Below are 22,302 nucleotides of genomic sequence, written 5' to 3' on the forward strand. Positions count from 1 at the left end.
TCAGTTCTTACATTTCCATATCAAAATAAATTAAAAAAAAAAATAAAAAATTGCCTGCTGGGACCTTAGAGACCAACTTGTGCACATTCAGCTTTACGAGCATGACCAAAGAAATTTTTAAAATTAAAAAGGGGGGAGACCTCTGGGGAAAATGTCTTTGGTGATCTCGTCTGCCACTGACCCCAATGAGTTTTGACTATATTTGATTTTGGCTTTAGGCACGATCTCCAGAATGTAACCCCTGCATGAGTTCCGGACTTACCGTAAAACAAAAATTTTGCCTTGCAAACTGTATTAGGAGATGTGATTAGGTATGATTTCATTTGTTTATCAAATTTACAACCTGCTTTTTGACCTCAAGGCAATTTACAAGATCAGTCAAATGCAGTGGGAACACTAAAAAAAAAAAAAAAACAGAGGCTCCACACAAGACTGCAAAACAAGCCCAGTTAAAGCAGGAACAGGCAGCTGATGTGCACGGTCTCTCTCTTCTTCACTTGCTCCTGGGCTTTTTCCCACAAAGCATTTGGTCTTCAATCACTCTGGAGACACCCCAGCTGGAGCAGGAGTCTGCTTTGTTTTGTTTTTTTACCTGCTGTGCTGTTGCCCAGGAGGGCTGCTTTTCTTAGAAACAAACTCCCAGCACTTGAGGTAAACTCAGGCATGAACAGCTTTATTTAAGTACAGCAGACAAGGAGCTCTGCTTATTCCTGGGCCTCCAGGTCCACGTTGGCTTCTTCCTCCCACTCTGCTCCATAGGAAGTTCCCTCTTCAAGTACTTCCCCTTGGCCCAAGAACTAACTATATTCACACCTGCAACCCTCTCTTTCCCCCTAGATTCATTGAATGATATCACCTGTGCGTAAGAACTCCACAGCAGCAGTTTGCCATATGCAACAGTGAGAGAATGGAGAGAACTAAGAAATAAGGTAAGTTTGCTTTGCTAATATTGTTGCCCCAACCAGGGTTCCCACCCCACCCCATAGCACAGGAGAGTTCTGGCTGAGATGAATAGGTCTAAAACTTGGAAGAAGGTTACTGGTTCTTTCCATACATGTGAACATGCTGAATTAAAATAAAAATGTTCAGTCCCTGAGGATTCCAAACTGACAATGAGACAACATTGGGCTTGGTTCATAGCCAAGTTCTCCCAACCACCTGTGAGCCCTCAGAGTTAAGTATAATGGTTTCATTGCGGCTAACAACACATTTAAAACACTTTAAAACACTTAATTATAAAAGCAGCATAAAGTACAGTATAAAAACATGAATAACTATAAAATTCAAAAATCAATTAGATAATCCCCAGGGCTAGCTGGCTGAATTGGTCCTACTTGGGCCAGCGAGGAGGTCAGGGGAGAATTAGCTGTGGGCTCTCAGAGTGGGTGATCTTCATAAAAGGGGAGGGAAGGGAAATAAAAGATCAGACTGAATTCAAATGAAAGGCCAGGTGGAATAGCTCTGTCTTACAGGCCCAACGGAAGGAGGTTAAATCCTGAAGGGCCCTAGTCTCATGGGACAGAGCATTCCACCAGGTCGGAGCAATCACTGAAAAGCCCTGGCCCTGGTGGAGGATAGTCTGACTTCCTTAGGGCCCGAGAAGGGGACGACAGAGGATGAGATGGTTGGACAGTGTTCTCGAAGCTACGAACATGAGTTTGACCAAACTGCAGGAGGCAGTGGAAGATAGGAGTGCCTGGCGTGCTCTGGTCCGTGGGGTCACGAAGAGTCTGACACGACTAAACAACTAAACAACAACAACATATACGGGCTTACTTGTTCTGGGTTCCTCCTCCCTCCTGCTTGGGACGGGGTGTGTGTGAACACCCTGTTGCAACAGTTTAATAAAGATCATGCTTACTAGCTGCTTTGCTTCTCAATATTCTCTGATTGGCTTCTGCTATTTTCTCCTACAAATAGAGAACCTACAAAAGGACTCTATATGGACTCTTGGGTACCCCATAAGAGAAAAGGAGCAGTTTTTATTTTAACAAGCTCCAGGCCAAAAATGAATGTTGTGGGAAGAGACAGACCTCTGCTTCTTAATCCTGTTGGAATTATTTCATTTTTTGTAAGATGCTGAGCCTGTGCTGGACAGCACAAGATGTTGTATTGATATTTTTGATTTATCATTTGATGCATTTTGAAGAGTTTGGCTAGTAAAATTTGAATAATATTTTCATGGGTCTGGACAACGCTCCATTTCAACCTTCAGCTACCTAGAGTAAGACAGCAGCTCGGCAGGGAGTTGCATAAAGAGGCTCAGTGTTGTTCCTCCAAAAAATGTTTTATCAGCTATTTTTAAAGCCTTTTAAAAAGCTTTTTAAACTTTTAACCTTCTCAGTTTGTAATTTGGATGTCTTTCTGGGCCTTGGAACCTTGCTCCCTGTCAGTTTGCATTTCTTAGTGCAGAAAGTATTGATCGGATGTGTAGAGATCTTTCCTATTCTACTTAATTCAGGAGGGTTCTGGAAGCTTCTCTGAGTGAAAGAAACAAGCAGAAGGTTCATGATGTTTGGGTTATTCCTTCAGAGAAGCTGAGTACAGCTGGCCTAAACCGGTTCTGTTATCTCTTCTTCAAGGTCATGCTATAATAAGAGGCCTGGGCTTCACCTTTTCTCTTTCTTTCTTTTTTCCGTCTGGTGTGGTGTTCTGTATATAGTGTTAAGGTTTAGACTTATTATAAGTTAATGCAAGTTTAAGTTAAGCCTGGAAGCAGGCTTCGGAGCTCCGCAGATAACAGGACTGTAATTAGCGTTGATTGCCACCCAGGGAAGTAATTTTTCCTTTTTTTACTTCTCTACTTTTAAACTTACCAACCTACTGAGACTCTAACAGCACCTTCTTGTCTATGCTATGAGAAACATCTTGGGCAAGTTCTGTGAAGCATCCTGGACAGGCCGCCAGCTGCTAGCTATTAACCGCCAACTCCCTTCTATACTTTGTTCCTGAAACTCCTGGCAGTCTCCACATGGAGAAGCTCTTAAATTGAAAAAACTGAGCACTTTCTAATTTTTCTCTCTTTTTTTGTTGGGGAAACCTCTCCTTGTTTACTCCCCATTGCGACACTTTGCCTGCTAGTTAAGCCTGCTGCAACTGGATTTCTTATGGACAGTGCCAATCCTGAATGTATTGGATTTGTGACCATTATGCTCATTTGCCTTCAGTAGCAGTAAAGCTCTGCTGGATGAAATACAATTGCCTCTGGTCTATTTTTGGGGAATCCTGCAACGTGTTTAAGTTTTTACTCTGCTAACTATACGTTGGAATCTGCTCTGGATCAATATTGAGTAGAATTTCCATGACACTCCCTACCTGCTTACCTTCCGCTGGCCTGGAGGAAATCTTTTAATGAGCCTGCTCATTATTCCTCCCCACATCTGCCAATGCTCAATTTCCAAAAGGAGTCAGTTTTCATTCATCCAGTTGCTTCAAACGGTGCCATAATATCTGCAGCAGTTAGGTAACGTTTTCCAGTATGAGAAGGGAGAGGCCAGTAAGGTAACTGAAATCTCTCTCTGAGGTCCTTTGTTTCCAAGCTGGCTGGGAAAGAGGTGAGGCTTTTAGGGAAGGAAGCATGCTCCAAGACTGGGATCCAATGCCATACTGGCAAATGCAGGTTGCGCAATAACTTGGAGCTCTTGTGCAGCCCTGCTCCTACCCCCAAAGGAAAGTCTTTTTAAACTAAGGAAAGTGATGGGGTAATACATTGGAAAGTGGAAAGGGATAACACTTGATGCAACATATCATCTAACCTTGTCACAAATAAATCATAGGGAATGCCTAGTGAACAGTTGATGCTGTCCAACTTCCCCATCAACTTTGTGCAAACAAATAGGGATGAACGCTCAAGAAACAGGTTGTTGGAAAACAACCAAAATCTCCTTGGCAATTCAGAATAAACATACAGGGGCACTCAACAAAGGGACTGGCAACTGTCTCCAATTGGACTGTGGGTATTTTGGTGTGTTTTAGGATTCTGTTCTCTGAAATCTTTCATCTAGAAGTACCCCAAGGTTGAGGTTGGATGCTCTCTGGAGCTGACAGCCTGTGTGTGATGATGTTAGAGCATTGAAAGACCCACAGAGATCCAGTCTGTGTGGTCGCTCCTGCCCTGGAGTTAAGCCTCTTCCCTTGAGGCATACCAAAACCTGAGCATTCTTCTCAGTCTTCAGCATACTTACTGGAATAAAGCTCTCCTGCAGTAGTAAATTGAACTTGCTAACAAATAAATGTGCTTAGGCCTCAATTGTGATTGTGTATGTTGTTCCCAGTTGCCTTTGGTTGCTGAGATTCAGGCTATAAGTGAGTTGGATTTTAATATTTGTTATGGTTTATTGATTTTTATTTGTTTGAATGGGCCCTTGTTATATTTTGGCCATTTCAAGGCATCAGGGTGGTGCTGTTAGCACCCTAAATAGGGAAAAATAAATACATTGTGGCAGGTAGCATTGCTTGCCTACAGTAGGTTCATGTTTTTCCCAGATTACAATTTTGCAAGAGCTAGGAACACATTTTCACAAACAGGAAAGGGACATGAAAAATAGGTTTATTGCCTCCCCCTTCTTCAGTTTGTGTGGGAATCGCAGAGAGTTCTTTTTAAAAAGCGTCTTTTCTTATATACACAACAGATGTCTGCTCACTGACTGCCAAACCAGATAAGGAAACGGAAGAAAAGGAAACAATCAAATAATGTTTTCCCAAATTTGCTTTTAAATGCCACTACTGTAATTTCAATGTGTTACAATATAGATAGTACGAGAAAAGTTAACAATTGTGGCAAAACCTTTCACAGGGCTCCAGTCAGGTTTGCCTCCACAAATCACTCAGAAAGATAGATACAGCTCCAATCCACTTTCAGCAGCTGTTTTTGAGCAAAGAAAAAGTCATTGGGAGCCTAGTTATGAGAAATGGTGGGGTCAGATTATTTTAAGTCTGCAGTATAATAAAGGCTGGGTCCATCAGGCCGGCTCTTGCTGATGTGTCACCTGGTACCAGTCATTCCAGCAAACTGTGAGATTGGGAGAGATGGGAAGCAGGGCTCACTCTGTTAAAGCACCCATCTCCAGCAGGAGCCTTCAGCCCCTGAATTATGCCAATACGAGCTGCTCATTTGTAAGAGCTGCTATTTAACTTTTAAAAAATGGCACCTACATTTGCCCCCCCTTTCTTCCCTGCCACTTTTTCCTCTTGTGTTTTGTGTATTTAATGATAAACCTGCAAGCAGGGACTGTCTTGTTTTGATTGTATGTAAGCTACTCTGTTTCATGGGATCACAGAGAGTTGAACACGACTAAGACGACTAAACAACAAAAGTCACTCTTGATGGATGAGTGGAAGAGATAGATATAGACACACACACGCAGAAGAACATGGAACAAACGCACCAAATAAATAAAGGATAAATACTGGGTTGGTGCTAAGGACTCCATCCTCAGACTGTTGCTATGTTATTCTTTCATTTTCCTATTTATACCCTTGTTTGCTTGTATTTCAATAACCAGCTTATGATTTGGGCCTACAAAAAATGAGTAGATCCAGCTTCCTTCAGTCCCTTTGAATAACCATAATTAACTATCCAATTGGGACCTTCTGGTGGGCCTCACCAAGAGCAGCATATCAACCATTAACTTGTATAGGAGAAATAAAACTGATGCACTCCAATGACACCACTGGGATGGGGGTTCAAGTTGCTGCGGCCATTCAGAATCAAGTTTGCTCCTATCCACTGAGCCATGTGCTTAGTTATGTTTCTTTCACACCACGGAGCAAGATGGATTGTCGGCATCTGACTTTAGCTGACATTCTGTACCAGTGGTTCCTAAACATTTCCCCTCTATGGACACTAGAGAATTGCCAAGAGTCCTGGTAGACTCCATAAATGACCTTTCTGCCTGCTGTAAAGGTAAAGGGACCCCTGACCATTAGGTCCAGTCGTGGCCAACTCTGGGGTTGCGGCGCTCATCTCGCTTTATTGGCCAAGGGAGCCGGTGTACAGCTTCCGGGTCATGTGGCCAGCATGACTAAGCCACTTCTGGCGAGGCAGCGCAGCACACAGAAACGCCGTTTACCTTCCTGCTAGGTAAGCAGTCCCTATTTATCTCCATTGCACTTAGGGGTGCTTTCGAACTGCTAGGTTGGCAGGCACTGGGACCGAACGACAGGAGCTCACCCCGCCGCGGGGATTCGAACCGCCGACCATGCGATCAGCAAGTCCTAGGCGCTGAGGTTTTACCCACAGCTCCACCCGCGTCCCCAAAAAAGCCTTGGGGATGTCCTATTCCACACCCTCCAACATTTATCCAATGAAAATAGGGACATCCTAAGGAAAAGCAACACATTATGGGATCAGATCAGAAACCAGGACTGCTTCTGTAAATCTGGAACTGTCCCTGGAAAACAGGGACCCTTGGAGGGTCTGGAACAGGGGCTTCCCAAATTCTGGTCCAAAGACCAGCAATGGTCTGAGAGCTTCATTCAGGTGCCATGTGAACAACAAGGGGAGAAGGAGCTGGTCACAGTGAGTGCGACTGCAAATAGTGGGTGCAGCACATCAAGCATTCATATTCACTTTTAATTGTAGTTTTCTCTATTTTATTATTATATTTTAGATTGTGATCTATGGAACTCAAAATGCAACACAATAAAATGCCATGTAAGAAAGAAGCAATAAAAATACAATTCAAAATCATATGACATCCACATCAGCATATAACATTTGCTACAGCAGGCAGAGGGGACGCGGGTGGCGCTGTGGGTTAAACCACAGAGCCTAGGACTTGCCGATCAGAAGGTCGGCGGTTCGAATCCCCGCAACGGGGTGAGCTCCTGTTGCTCGGTCCCTGCTCCTGCCAACCTAGCAGTTTGAAAGCACCTCAAAGTGCAAGTAGATAAATAGGTACCACTCCGGCGGGAAGGTAAATGGTGTTTCCGTGTGTTGCGCTGGCTCTCCAGATGCAGCTTGTCACACTGGCCATGTGACCCGGAAGTGTCTGCGGACAGCGCTGGCTCCCGGCCTATAGAGTGAGATGAGCGCACAACCCTAGAGTCTGTCAAGACTGGCCCGTACGCGCAGGGGTACCTTTACCTTTACCTTAAGGCTTTTTTTTTGAGCTGGAACCCACCAAAGCTCAGTTCCAGCACTTCTCAGGTGAGTGCCATTGCCATTCCAAGAGATGTTCATGGTGAGTTCCAGCACCTCTTTTTCTAGAAAAATAGCACAGGATGTCCCTACTTTCATCAGAGAAATGTTGGAGGGTATGCTGTTCTATATGACAGTGTTTAGGGCTTAGGACTTTCTTGCCCTATGTGCCTCCCAACAGAGGCACAAACAGTTCAGTGGAATGACAAAGCTATCGCAAAGAGGCAGATCAAGGATTGCTGAGGTGCCCTTCTGCCACAGATGAGAACTTTTGCCCCCCACCTTTTACTGCAGACCCTCTACTTTCTTCCATACATGTCAGTGGTGACCTTTTGATTTCTGTAGGGAAGGAAGTTAATACAATCGGTGGCCAGTATTTGTTTGAATGTAGAAAATATAAAGTCAGACATCTAGAGCCAGGTCTTTGGTTGGTGCATGTGGTTGACTTCCAACAGATCTGCATTTATTTGCACTACTCAGCAACCTTCTGCTGTACTTTTGCAGTTTATTCTAGTCACTCGCTGAAATGTCAGTCACGGTTCCCAACTTTTGCGGCTGTTGGGGTGAATCGGTGAGTCACAGCCTTTATCTTTGTGACCACTGGTCATGTCGGGTCTGTGTTTTGCAGGCACATAACTTTGCAAACCTTACTTCATTTCCCTAGTGAAATGCACTCTCTGTCATAAACTGAGATGGATATTATTTCTTCTTCTTAGGAGAGGCGTCACATCATGATATAAAAACGAAAACCTTTGTTTTCTTGGCTTGTTTCTTTGTCTATATGTGTGAAGCATCCTGTGGAATAGAGGTCATACCTTTTTTTAGGGATTGTCCTTATTTGTCCATACCGTTTGTGAGAGCAGAATTGTAGTGTCTTGTAAAGCTCCTGTCAGGCTTGCCTTCTGTTTCAAATATATAGTCTGTAAGGGGGAGACTTCCAATGGCAGCAAAGTGAAACAGCAAATGTGCCAAAGGGAAAGAAAGGAAAATTAAAACCCTCAAATACTGGAATCAGCATTGTTAGCTAGTCACACATAATCTGAAAACTATAGCTGCTGAATAGGATCATTAGCAGGGCTTTAAAATAATAAAAGTTCTGCCTAGAAGAAACTGAGTTCTGCAACTTGATGGAAATCTGCATAATTTCTGTTTTTTCAAAATCTAGTCTGCATTAAGATCAGCACAGGGGCTCCTTGTAGTAGTTCGACCACACTCAGAAATGGGGGGGAGCATCACTGGGACCGTAGTTTCCACTGTATGCTCCATGGACATACCTCTTTCCCCTGGCCTTTGAGCTTTGACACCTGAGATACTTCAGTTTTTAGCATCTGCTTTATACTTGCAACTTTATAAATTGTTTTAAACTAGTGCGGTACAGGATGTTGCAGAAGCCCTAATTCATACATGATGACTGATACCGTCTTGGCTGGAGGAGCAAGAACACAATTGTCTTCAGATTAACACCTGCTTACAAGGGGGCCCACTCCTGGGGCCCAAGGCACTGGGGGCTCCCCCATTATTATTATTTTTAGGAGCCCGTCCCTCCTCAATGTTCAGAGGGCCCCATGCACAATGTCCTGACAGCACACAACATCATGTGCGCAAGGTCAGGACATTACACAGGGCCCCCTCCATCCTCAGGAGAAGGTGGCACCTCAGTCTACTTACATGTGTACAGTTGCATGTGTAAGGGTCTCTTTCTATGTGGCTGAGAACTTGGAAAGAGGCTGATATACATACCACTGTGCACATGTGTGTCCTATGCAGACATTTCCTTGAATGTGCAAAGATTGTAAGTAGGGACATGCTACCCTCCCATCTCTGCTTGTGTTCACCATAAAGTAGGTAAAGGTAAAGGACCCCTGGACGGTGAAGTCCAGTCAAAGGCAACTATGGGGTTGCGGTGCTCATCTCGCTTTTCAGGCCAAGGGAGCTGGTGTTTGTCCACAGACAGCTTTCTGGGTCATGTGGCCAGCATGACTAAACTGCTTCTGGTGCAACAGGACACCATGACATAAGCCAGAGCGCATGGAAACACTGTTTACCTTCCTGCCACAGTGATACCTAGTTATCTACTTGGACTGGTGTGCTTTCGAACTGTTAGGTTGGCAGGAGCTGGGACAGAACAATGGGAGCTCATCCACTGTCACGGGGATTCAAACCACCGACCTTCTGATCAGCAAGCCCAAGAGGCTCAGTGGTTTAGGCCACAGTGCCACCCGCATATACCATAATGTGCAGATAAGCTTAACATGCATGAAGGAGGAACAGAAGGAGGAACCACTTCAGGTGTGTATCGGGGTGAGGTGTGTGGTGATGGCACCAGTAGTAATCTCTGCTGTGAGAAGGGGCATTACACTTGAACCAAAATGTCCCTGTTGCCACCTGTGGGTTATTGTAAGGTATGCACCTCTGCATGAAGAGGGAACCCACTCTCTTGCCTTTAGAGCAGAACCTTTGTTACACTGTGCTTAGAATTGCCCATAACCCCCACTGAAAAGGCTGCTGTGCAGAGATGCACCTTATTTCACCCATTAAGGTTATAAGAATGACAAGATGTTTGAAGCATGTTAAAGTTGAAGCATGCTTATTTGCATGAAATAATCTTGAGTCCTTCTCTCACGCCTTTCCCCCTCCAATGCTGTCCTACAATCCTTAGAAATCTGCTGACAGCTGAATGTTCTTGCTCTCCTGGAGTGACATGAGCTTGTGCTGTGTGGCCACTAGAGGCCACCGTGGCATGTAGCAGACTATGCGCATAGGGCCTCTTTGTCCTTTGCTTTCCTGCTGAGAGCCAGAAAATGGGGGGCAGCAGCCTAGGAGAAACAGAAGGGGGGAAAGGTGTTGCCAAGATGAGCAAAACCATTGTTTGTTGTTGTTTGTTTAATATCACCATCCCAGTTGTCTGTATAAATAACACCCAAAGTGGTATACAGGATAAGATGCAACAATAAAAAAAATACAACAGCCAAATAACGAGCAGTAAAACAGCATCAGTGAGAATAAAATGGATTGTCAGAACATAATTATCCTGAGGCAGTAGATTGTTTCATTGGCGTAAGACCTTGGTGGAATAAAATAAAAGTGTTTACCTGAACGCAAAAACCAATTTTAGGGCACTGATCTTCAAGTGGCAACATTTGAAGCCTCAATTTCACACCTGAGCTCCAGCTCTTGATCTTGATTCCATGACTCCTCCCCTAGAGTCAGACCCAGCAGGTGGCAAATCCAGGCAAATGTGCTCCAGTTTCAACTTATCATAGGTTAGGAAGGCTTCTATCTCTCATAGTTACTCTACCTGGAAGTCAAGATCAGGGAACAGATCTGAATTCTCTAAATTTGAATTTTGCAGTGATAGTTTATCCAGATCTGAATGCTTTAGATCAGAAAGTGGGGCTGTTATTTTACTCCTGTGTGTGACAGGTGCTCCAGTACAGGATCAAACTCTCCAAAATGTGTCATAGCAGAACTCCAGACATATGACCGAAGTTAACCTACCAGAGGAAGATGGTGGATTTCATAACTAACATGGACTTGTAACAAGCATGAATTTTCATTCCAGGACATGATGGGGGCCTTCCTACTATTCAGGAATCCCCCCCCCCAAGAGTCAAGGGGGGGAAAGTGTCGGTTCAGTGTGTTTCCAGAGGAGAAAGTAATCCCAAACAGAACTACAAATGGATAACTCAGTAGCCTAAACTTTGTAATATAGCATGCTGTACAGAAAATAAAGAACTCGGTAACATTTGTTAGAAAGAAAGAAAAAGGAATCTCTTGAACCTGAAATATCTATCCTAGTAAGAGGCAGGAAGGAGGTGACAGGTGGAAGTCCTCTGTTGCCAATTTCTGGAAGAAATATTCACAGTGAATTAAAAAAAATAGTTTTTCCTTCTTTAGCTGCACTGATTTAAGAGTAAGTCCCACTGAACTCACTAGGATATACTGAACAGGATTGCACTCTTCATTTATTTTATTTTTTAAGGAAAGTTTCTTTTTAGGATAAGGGAATTCAGAAAGCCCAGTGAGCTTTGTGCTGAGAGTCCCAAGAATTCATCTTTAGATCTCTGATCATTTTCAAAATATGTATTTCCTTCGTTTCTGCTTCAAAGCATTCTCCTCCTCTCCCGTCCTCCCCCAAATCCTCTCTCTCTTAACATTCAAATTCTAATTACCAGACTGGACTTTACAAGTGGAACATAAATAACATTACATAGATAATTAAGATGTATCGTTAATTGGAGCTGGTTTCAGTGTGCTAATTGCATAATTCAGCTGTCTGTTAAATAGCTTTTCCAGTGTGAAAATTACCCATTTATGGGCAATGCTTGTGTGAGCATCACACTCTCTCCACTCAGTAACATGAGTCAACATTTTTAGGTGTTAGCTTCACCATGCAGAGCTCAGTCTCTTCATCAAAAGGCAGGTGAAAATTCTTTCCTTAAAACTCCAAAAGAGGAGGGATAATTTCCGCCATAGAGCTGCCAACCTTTCCCTGGTAGCACACTTAGACCTTTACAAGCTGTTTACCGGGTAGCGGGCGATGTTCTTCAACTGCATTGCCATGTTTGCCTTGGATACTGAAGTCCATTTCAGGAGCCCTCCCAGAAAAAAATTAAAACCAGGTACCAAGAGGTATTGCAACTAATTCATGTTAGCAGCTTTTTGTTTGGTAAAACATAAAAACAGTTCTCAGCTGAACTCTGAGTGAAGTCACAAATAGAGTCTTCACTAGAGTGGCAATAATCTGTCCATTTCAGTCCTCTCAGTTTCTCATTTTTCCTATCTTAAATTCCATTCTGCAGCCATTTGCAATTAATTAAAAAACAAAATAATCCTCATGAAACTTTAGTGTGGATTTCACCCAAAAAACACATTTTTGTATGTGGTTTTGACTAATGGACACATTTCTGCAAGGCACTTCTCCTAATATTGTGCATTTTGTATCTTATTTTAAATAGTATATTCATTTTTATGCTCGCTTTCACATAATGTGTGCATTGTTGTAAACATGGATTGGAGAACTGCAGTTCAGATTGGAGAACTGCAGTTCAGATAAGTGTGAATTTCAAAGGCTGCCTATGTTTTGAGTCTTATATTGTTTCTGAATGCATGAAGTTGATAGATTCAGCTTTAAATGTGAACTGAATCAAACTTATCCCCACTCCAGACCTTCTGGAGTCCTTTGGTTTTTAAGTCAACGCTGCTTCAATGGTGTTTGAGTCAACGCTTCTTCAGATCCCAAGCCATTCAGGACTTCTTCCATAAAGAAATAATGTTATTTCATTCTCCATTCACCAGAAACAAGTTGCAGGTTGCTGCAATAAGATGCTAATCCAGTATATTAATCTTACTCTGGATTTAGCTAGGTGATATTTTGATTCCACATGTTGCAATTCCCGTTGAAATTCTTTAAAATGTTATGCATATCCTTTTTGGATAGTGATTGAGGGACTAAACGGAGGTTCATATTTCAGTGCTTATGTTTTTCTACTGGCTCCTCTAGATGTTGTGTTGCAATGGCCCACTAGTTTACTTGATTTTTAAGAATGGATTATGTAGATTTGCCAAGGCTCATTAAGTGTTGCTTGTTGCAGAGGAAATTGCCCTGGAATAGGAGATGGGATCAGTGCAGGAGCATTGCCTCTCAACTGTAGGGGAAAATATCGGTCGTAAATTCCATAAATTAAGTATGCATCATATGTAGCAGTAATTTATTTTGTCTGTTCTTGATCTGTTGCTGGTCAATTTCACTGAAAGTACCTAAGTGTTATGAGAGAGGAAGAAAATATTGGTCCACTTTTCCCATACCATGCTTAATTTTATAAACTTCTATCATGTTTCCTTCCCTTAGCTGGCTTTTTCTAAACTGCAAAGTGGCATGCCATCCAACCTTTCTCCATAGAGAAAGTACACTAATTCCTTCTCCTTTTCTGCACCTCTCCAAGCTCTGCAATAACCTATTTTTTTTAAGATGAGGCTACTGGAAGTTCACACAGTAGTTCATATATATTTATTTAACAAAATTAATTCACTTCGTTGCAGGGCCGGATTTAGGATTGATGAGGTCCTACTGAAGGTAATGGGGCCCTTTATATGTCCAGCTGTCCTTTGTCAACAACAAATTGTCGCTGTTTTTGTTGTTGAATATATGCTATATGGTAATTTATGGACCTAATAGGTATCTAACGCCATTTGCACATAACAAAATATATATTTTAACAAATTGTTGAACTGAAATACGATTAAGAAGTATATTAATATTAATATTCATAATTTTTCCTTTATTTTTTTGGGGGGGCCCCCAAGAGAGTGGGGCCCTAAGCTATAGCTTGTTTAGCTTATATGTAAATCCAGCACTGCTTGATTTTATTTCTGTGCTTGTTTGGAAGAAAAAAAACAAGCTTCTAAGCACTTTACAAATTATATATATATATATATATATATATATATATATATATATATATAATGTTTAAATTCTCAGTTAAGAAACAGTCAAAAATGGGTATTTAGAAACATGGAAGTGGTTATTAAAATATTAAAACAGTAGCTAAAAAGTTAACACACATGTAACTTCAAGAAGTCTGGATAGGCTTGCCTAAACAAAATGTTTTAAGCAGGTGCTGAAAACAATACAGTCGTACCTTGGTTGCTGAACGCCTTGGTACTCATACATTTTGGCTCCCAAATGCTGTGAACCCAGAAGTAAGTGTTCCGGTTTGCAAATGTTCTCTGGAAGCTGAACGTCCGACACTGCTTCTGTGGCTTCTGATTGAGTCCAGGAAGCTCCTGCAGCCAATCGGAAGCCGCGCCTTGGTTTTCGAACATTTTCGGAAGTCAAACAGATTTGCGGAACAGAATACATTCAGGAATCAAGGTACGACTATACTGGGCCTGCCTGATCTCAATACACAGGGAGTTCCAACGTGCATATGCTGCCACACTATGTGACTGATCACGCCATCTCTCCTTCTAATGGGCAAACTCAGATGGTATGTGCTAAGAAGAGGGGTGGTATTGGTGTGCCATTTCACTGGTCACTCCCAAATATGAGGAGGTTAAATAGCACCGGTCTCAAAAGATGTCCTTGGAGAATCTCACTACTTAACGCCCTCCCCCCTTTTCAGTTTGTGCCTACACTCTGCTTCCTCCTATTTATCATCCCCTTGAGTAATGTTGGACAAAAAAGATGCTCTTCTTCACACAGCACATAGTTAACCTACGGCCACCAACTCTGACGTCTTTAAAAGGGGATTACAGAAATTCTTGGGGGCTGTCAATACCCACACAATGGCTATATATCTCCCAGACTATATCTTGCAAGCGTCTGAGTGCTTTATTTTGCTTTTCCTTCGCCACAGCTGGGGATATATTTTCCTCCTTTGGGAGCTGTCTGTGATGAGTGGAACTATATTAGGGAATGGAAGGATTGTGTTAATTGTTTAATTATACTTTGCTTTAAATTATTTTGTTTTTCATAGGTTATATTGCATAGTTTGCTATTTATAAGTCACTTTAAAAGGATTGGCTAAAGCTGCATATGAGCAATATTATCATCATTATTAATATTATTGATAGCAATTTGTTTTCAGTAACAGAAGCTGTGTGCCTCTGAATAACAGTTTCTGGGGGATGTGATTGGTGCGCATGTCTTGCTTCTGAGCTTCCCAGAGAAGAAGAAGAAGAGTTTGGATTTGATATCCCGCCTTTCACTCCCTTTAAGGAGTCTCAAAGCGGCTAACATTCTCCTTTCCCTTCCTCCCCCACAACAAACACTCTGTGAGGTGAGTGGGGCTGAGAGACTTCAGAGAAGTGTGACTGGCCCAAGGTCACCCAGCAGCTGCATGTGGAGGAGCGGAGACGCGAACCCGGTTCCCCAGATTACGAGACTACCGCTCTTAACCACTACACCACACAGAGGCACCTGATTGGCTAATGGTAGCGCAGAAAGCTAGATAATAATAATAATAATAATAATAATAACTTATTATTTATACCCCGCCCATCTGGCGGGGTTTCCCCCGCCACTCTGGGCTGCTTCCAACAAAACACTAAAATACAATAATCTATTAAACATTAAAAGCTTCCCTAAACAGGGCTGCCTTTAGGTGTCTTCTAAAAGTTTGGTAGTTATTTTTCTCTTTGACACCTGGTAGGAGGGCATTCCACAGGGCAGGTGCCACTACCGAGAAGGCCCTCTGCCTGGTTCCCTGTAACTTGGCTTCTCACAGCAAGGGAACTGCAAGAAGGCCCTCAGCGCTGGCTCTCAGTGTCCAGGCAGAACGATGGAGGTGGAGACGCTCCTTCAGGTATACTGGACCGAGGCCATTTAGGGCTTTAAAGGTCAGCACCAACACTTTGAATTATGCTCAGAAACATACTGGGAGCCAGTGTAGGTCTTTCAAGACCAGCCGCTCCCAGTCACCAGTCTAGCTGCCGCATTTTGGATTAGTTGTAGTTTCCGGGTCACCTTCAAAGGTAGCCCCACATAGAGCGCATTGCAGTAGTCCAAGCAAGAGATAATTAGAGCATGCACCACTCTGGCAAGACAGTCTGCGGGCAGGTAGGGTCTCAGCCTGTGTACCAGATGGAGCTGGTAAACAGCTGCCCTGGACACGGATTTGACCTGTGCCTCCATGGACAGCTGCAAGTCCAGAATGACTCCCAGGCTGCGCACCTGGTCCTTCAAGGGCACAGCTACCCCATTCAGGACCAGGGAATCCTCCACACCTGCCCGCCTCCTGTCCCCCCAAAACAGTACTTCTGTCCTGTCAGGATTCAACCTCAATCTGTTAGCTGCCATCTGTTAGACTAGATGGGCCTTGCGTCTAATCCATCAGAGCTTTGCTTATGGACACCTTTTTAATAAAAAATGTGATTGATAATTTGTTTGCAGAATAAACAAATGAGGTGTTGTTGTGGTTGTTCATAGTTTAACCTTAAGTAAATCCAAGAGCTGATTTGATGAGAGCCTGGTCCTCGCTTCTAAAATCTGAAATGGTGCCCCTGCATATTATGCTTGCAGTGTCATTCAAAGGTGGTCTGTCAGTTATTAATTTAATTTTAAGCTGTAATTGAACTTTAATGAATGAAGTTGGGTCTTTTTCTACTTTGACAGGCTGACTTGAATTCGAAATATGACCTGGGATTTTGCATAGGTCTCACATCTATAGCACTGTCTGGCAGTGAAATATTTCCAAAGTCCTTAAAGCATTGCTGGGAAAATCTGAAGACATTTTTCACTGAATAAGGGAGCTCCATGAATGTTAGAATTAACTAACCAATCAACTAACTCTTTATTCCTTGCTATAAAATATTTCAACTAAACTTGCAAAGGCTAATTTCCAGTCTGAAATTATGTGAGTGCTGACTGAGGGGGTAGCTTTTCAGTCATGGCCATCCTAAGAAAGGCTTACCTTGTGGCACCAACTATACAGTGTTTATTCTCCTAGACATTTCATCATGTAAAGTGTGAGTTGGTTTTAACGCTGGTCTTGTCTGTTCAACTTGGATTTTTTTGTGTGTGTGTGTTTTCTTTCATTGTTCTGTGTCACTTTTAGTTCAGATTTTATACATTGCTTTAGCATTTTGCTTGTATGCTTGCTTTCCCTGACCATAATTCTCCAGATTACTGAAGGGCAATCTGGACACTCCTTAAATAAACAAACAAACAAACAAACAAACAGAATGGGCTGAGGTGCGTGCACCATCATAATTGGCATGTTATCTGACCATTTACTTAATAAATATTTCGGTACTGCTAAATCAAGAAGAACGGAACTCTTCTCAAAATGGTGCGTGTAATAAAATCAATGGATGCAGGTGGCGCTGTGGGTAAAAGCCTCAGCGCCTAGGGCTTGCCGATAGAAAGGTCGGCGGTTCGAATCCCTGCGGCGGGTGCGCTCCCGCTGCTCGGTCCCAGCGCCTGCCAACCTAGCAGTTCGAAAGCACCCCCAGGTGCAAGTAGATAAATAGTGACCGCTTACTGGCGGGAAGGTAAATGGTGTTTCTGTGTGTGGCTCTGGCTCGCCAGAGCAGCGATGTCACGCTGGCCACGTGACCCAGAAGTGTCTCCGGACAGCGCTGGCCCCCGGCCTCTTGAGTGAGATGGGCGCACAACCCCAGAGTCTGTCAAGACTGGCCCGTACGGGCAGGGGTACCTTTACCTTTACCTAATAAAATCAATATAGCATTTAAAAAATCAAATGTAAAAACAAAAAGATAATTGTTAGGGAGAAGGAAAGGACAGGGATACAAAGCCACACCCCTAAACTTTTAACTGTCTTCCCCTGCCTTGGAGATGTATGGAAGTTGTCATTTTGTGAAGATGCTGAATACTTTCTATTAGAAATCTGCAGCATGGCTTTTCTCACTGGTATAATGAAGAGGAACATGGCTAGGGGGCGGGAGCGTAGTTTCAGTGCTTGCTTTCATTGCAGAACCAACCGGGTCATCTATTGGAGCAGTATTTGTCAGCATTGTAACTTGGGACCAGAGGACAGGCGCAGAAGGTGGTAGTCAACTGAGCTTTACTCAGAGTAGGTCCATTGAAATAAATGAACACGACTAAGTTAGGTCCATTAATTTCAGTGGGTCTACCCTCACTAAAACGTAGTTGAATACACCCCATGATCTCTTTGTTAGGTAGGGTAGGCTCAGATAGTCATTGGCCCAGGGTCACCCAGTGAGCTTCGTGGCTATTCTGGGATGTGAACTCAGGTTTCCCTTGGCTTCATTTTTGTCCTCTCCTTTGAGACGTGTCTATGAGGGCTGTCACAATGAGCTCCTCTTCCTCAAAATTTACCACTACACCACTGAGTATTTTTGGTCCTTCTTTGTTGGGGAGAACAGAACAGTCCTTTGCCTTGAAGCATAGCTCAGTCCCACTTCAGTCCAATGGATAGGGATCAGTTTTGTGACTAGTGATTGCTTTCTGCTCCAGCTTGGGGGCACTGTAACTTATTCCTTAAATTGTCTCCTGTCCCTCACTCCTGCTACCTCCACAAATGACCACCAGTCCATGGTGCCACTGAGAAACAACCACAATAGGTGAGTCACAGTATCAAAAGCTGCAGGTATTCCAGCTCACTTTGCCAGCTTTTCCCCCAGGCTCCGTGTCTTGTCTACAAGTTATTCTTGATGTGTTCTAAGTAATGACACACCGTTCGGAAACCAACGAATCGTGAATCAAAGCTCCTGGTTACTTTCATAAAAGAGACATTAGAAACCCAAAACATAAAGATCATTTTATCTTTATTAACAGTTTAATGCATATGAGAAAGCTATTTGACATTTTTTACACCTCAAACTCTTTTCTTCATGCATTGCTGAGCAGACTGCACCAGAATTCATCCACTTAAATCCATTTAATAACTCAGTAGATTCTCTGTCAGGCTATGAGTTGATGCCAGTATATGGCTTTACTTAAGTGCTCAAGCACCCCATCCGAACCTTGCATTCCATTTGAACATTACTGTTAATAATGAAATTGTAATTGGGGTCACCATTAGACCAATACAAAAGTTTCCAAACCTGTATTTGTTAACATTTTTGTTGTTTCAAACACTAGCCCAGTATTAAGGGACCTGTGGCCAGGTGTTGATGAACTCCAGTTCCCCTCACCCTGGTCATTGGCCATGCATGATTGGGGCTAACAGGAGTTGATGTCTGACCACATCTGGAGGAATATTGGTTCACCTTTATGATAGAGTGATAGGAACAGCAATAGAGGAACATCCTTTAAATTAAAGGGTGGGCTACTAGGAAGAAGGGAGGATGTGTCTCTGTGTATAATCCTTCCCAGAAGGGCCTGAGCTGGGTTTGGCCCCCTCAGCCATGGCCAAGGTTTAGCAGCCCACTTAATTTGTCCCATGGAACAATGTGACCTGTCAAGAACTACACTCACCTTCCAGATGTTGCCTGGGAGCCTTGCCTTTGTACTGGAGACTGAAAATTCTAGACTGTAACAAAGAGACAGAACCCAAGAGGTGGCATATAAGCTTGTCATTATGATGGGTCTTAGATGGAGTGAAAAGAAGCTCTGTATTTTGCTGGGAATCCACCAACATAAGCGTACTGAGAGAGGCTGGGCCAGCCAGCGTCCAGAATGGTGGATTTGCCTTTCAAAACATACTAAGGCAGTAGCTTTACTTTTTCCCATTTGAAGTGGATTAGGAAAAAGGAGTTAAGCCAAACCCTTTCTCTTTGGAATTCCATTTATTTGGGAGGAGCAGGAATTCCATTTATTTTGTGGGTATAGGGCAGTATACTAATATGATGATGATGAGCCTTGGTTACTTTGTTTTTTTTAAAAGTTTTAATTAAATTTTTGAATTTAATAAAATTTAACAATATATATATATAAAATAAGCCATGGTTTTGGCTTTGCATTATGTGTGAACGTGGCTAAGGTTATGGCCAGCTATCCATTCAACTCAGGGAGCTAGAATAATCATGAGCTTAAACAAAAGGAACTTGTCAAAGCTCAGCAACATCAATGATCCTCCTTGATTTCTCAATTACAGAAAAAGAAGTTACAGATAGGTAGCCGTGTTGGTCTGTCATAGTCAAAACAAAAAAAATTCCTTCCAGTAGCACCTTAAAGACCAACTAAGTTAGTTCTTGGTATGAGCTTTCGTGTGCATGTACACTTCTTCAGATACACTGAAACAGAAGTTTCCAGACCCTTCTATATAGTGAGAAGGTGGGGAGGGGTATTGCTCAGAAGGGTGGTGGGAATGGGTGATTGGTAGATAGCTGTGATGAGCCTGTTGACGACTCTTAACGACTGCAATAGGTCTTACAGGAAAAAGCAAGGGGTGAGAAGGTGAAAAATGGCTTTGTCATGTATAATGAGATAAGAATCCAAGGTCTTTGTTCAGACCAGGTCTCTCCATGGTTTTAAGTTTGGTAATAAGTTGCAATTCAGCAGCTTCTCTTTCCAGTCTATTTCTGAAATTCCTTTGTAGTAAAACAGCTACTTTGAGATCTTGTATAGAATGTCCTGGGAGATTGAAGTGTTCTCCTACTGGTTTCTCTGTCTTGTGATTCCTGATGTCCGATTTATGTCCGTTTATTCTTTGGCGTAAGGTCTGGCCTGTTTGTCCAATATAGAGAGCTGAAGGACACTGTTGGCATTTGATGGCATACACAATGTTAGACGATGAGCAATTAAATAGTCCCGAGATGGTATGTGTGATGTTGTTGGGGCCAGTAATGGTGTTGTCCGGGTGTATGTGGCAGCAAAGTTGGCATCTGGGTTTATTGCAGGCTCTGGTGCCAGTGTCCGTGTTAGGTCTGGTTGTAGTATTATTGTGGGTTAGGAGTTGTTTAAGATTGGGTGGCTGTCTGTAGGCAATGAAAGGTCTTCCTCCCAGAGCTTGAGAAAGAGAACTGTCATTGTCCAGGAGAGGTTGTAGATCTCTGATGATGCGTTGTACTGTTTTAACTTGGGAGCTGTATGTGATGACTAGAGGTGTTCTGTTATTTTCTTTTTTGGGTCTGTCTTGCAGCAAGTTCTCTCTGGGTATCAGTCTGGCTCTGTTGATCTGTTGTCTAACTTCATCTGCTGGGTATTTTAGTTCTAAAAAGGTTTGCTGTAGATCTCTTAGGTGAGAGTCTCTGTCTGTAGAATTGGAACAGATGCGGCTGTAACGTAGTGCCTGGCTATATACAATGGACTGTTTGGTATGTTTGGGATGGTAGCTAGAGGCATGTAGATATGTTTGTCGGTCAGTTGGTTTACGGTATAAGGTGGTGTCTATGCGCCCATCCTGTATTTTTATAGTAGTGTCCAAAAAAATGTATTTCTTGCATAGATTGATTCATTGTTAGGTTGATTGTGGGGTGAAAATCATTATAAGGGAAGGGAAAACAATTAAAAGTTATTTTAGAAAAAGGAGTGTGAATGAGACATATGTGACTTTTGCTGAGATAAATGTGTCTTAAGCACTTCCTTGCATCACTTCCATTTGACTTTAAGCAGGATCACATTCATGACCCAAGCACAACAGCAGAGAGATGCAGCCCATCATTCATAGTCATGAAGTATAAGAAGAATTCAGCATCTCTTTTGCTTCAGCAAGTTGCCCACATGAGGCGTCTCACGCTTTTAGCACCGAAACTGATAACATAGTTGTTACTTTAGTTTCATGCTAGGGGTATTCCCTGATTTTCCTTGGCACCAGACAGATTTCAAGCTGAAGGAGCACAGCAAGGAATCCGTTTTTCAGATCTGCAAGACAAGCTTCTTTTTTTCTGAATGGGCACCCTCTGTTTCATAAATGTACATGGGAAAAACTCGTAATGTCTCGATTTCAAATGCCTCTTTGGGAGTTTGTTTATTCAAATAAAAGCCTTACAAATTATTAGCATGAAAAAACTCCACCACTTTGCATTTTCTGGGATGTGTTATCCTATTAAGCAAAGTATCGTTCTGTATGTTTATAACTTACACAATTACTGTTCTTGATTAACAACTAAAACTGATGAGTTGGCCTTTCACGAAGCCGTAAGCAAAGTCAGCCATGCAGAAAATATAAGGGAAGGGAAAACAATTAAAAGTTATTTTAGTTGTTATGTTGGAGTTGATTGTTGTATTTACATATTTCTCCCCCTCCCCAATAAAACATGAAAATCTTCGTTGCGTACAAAGTGCTGTTTTATCAATGGCGTTATTTCACAGTAACATTAGAAATTTCAGATTTATTACATTCATTTTGGATTAGCAAGCATCATGTGTGTGATGTATTAAAGAATAGATTAAATTCGTGCAATACATAAATTTAGTACCGCATAGTATGACTGTCTCTAGTCTTCACAACTGCAGAATTAACAGGGCAAATAAGAAGCAGCCGTCATTGTTCGCCTGGCAGAATGAGGGTGCCTGTGGAACCACTCCAGCAAGAACAAAATTTATGAAATGAGTTACACAGTTTTGCAAACCTGCAACTGGAATATTCAAAACATACCATAGGAATGATTAATCACATCAACAAAAGGACAGCGAGTGTTTTGCAAATGCTATTACACAGTACTGGTGTTCTAAAAACACTTAATTCTGCCGAGGGTTATAAATTGGTGCTCAAGTTTAATGGGATTTAAAGAACCAACCAACTTCTTCTCATTTAAATTTTTATTGATTATCTTGCAAAGGTGATATAACA

The 22,302-nt window shown here is 42.4% G+C and overlaps 1 long non-coding RNA gene across 1 annotated transcript in view; it reads left to right on the forward strand.

Moving 5' to 3' along the window:
- The first annotated feature begins 843 nt into the window (after positions 1-843).
- Positions 844-22,302, forward strand: part of LOC307206592 — a 56,278-nt gene continuing 34,819 nt past the window's right edge. Inside the window, exon 1 of the long non-coding RNA XR_013834395.1 lies at positions 844-929. This is a non-coding gene — a long non-coding RNA (uncharacterized lncRNA). The remainder of the gene's footprint in view (positions 930-22,302) is intronic.

This window comes from Podarcis cretensis (assembly GCF_951804945.1).
Source record: "Podarcis cretensis genome assembly, chromosome: 17".
Taxonomy (NCBI): domain Eukaryota; kingdom Metazoa; phylum Chordata; class Lepidosauria; order Squamata; family Lacertidae; genus Podarcis; species Podarcis cretensis.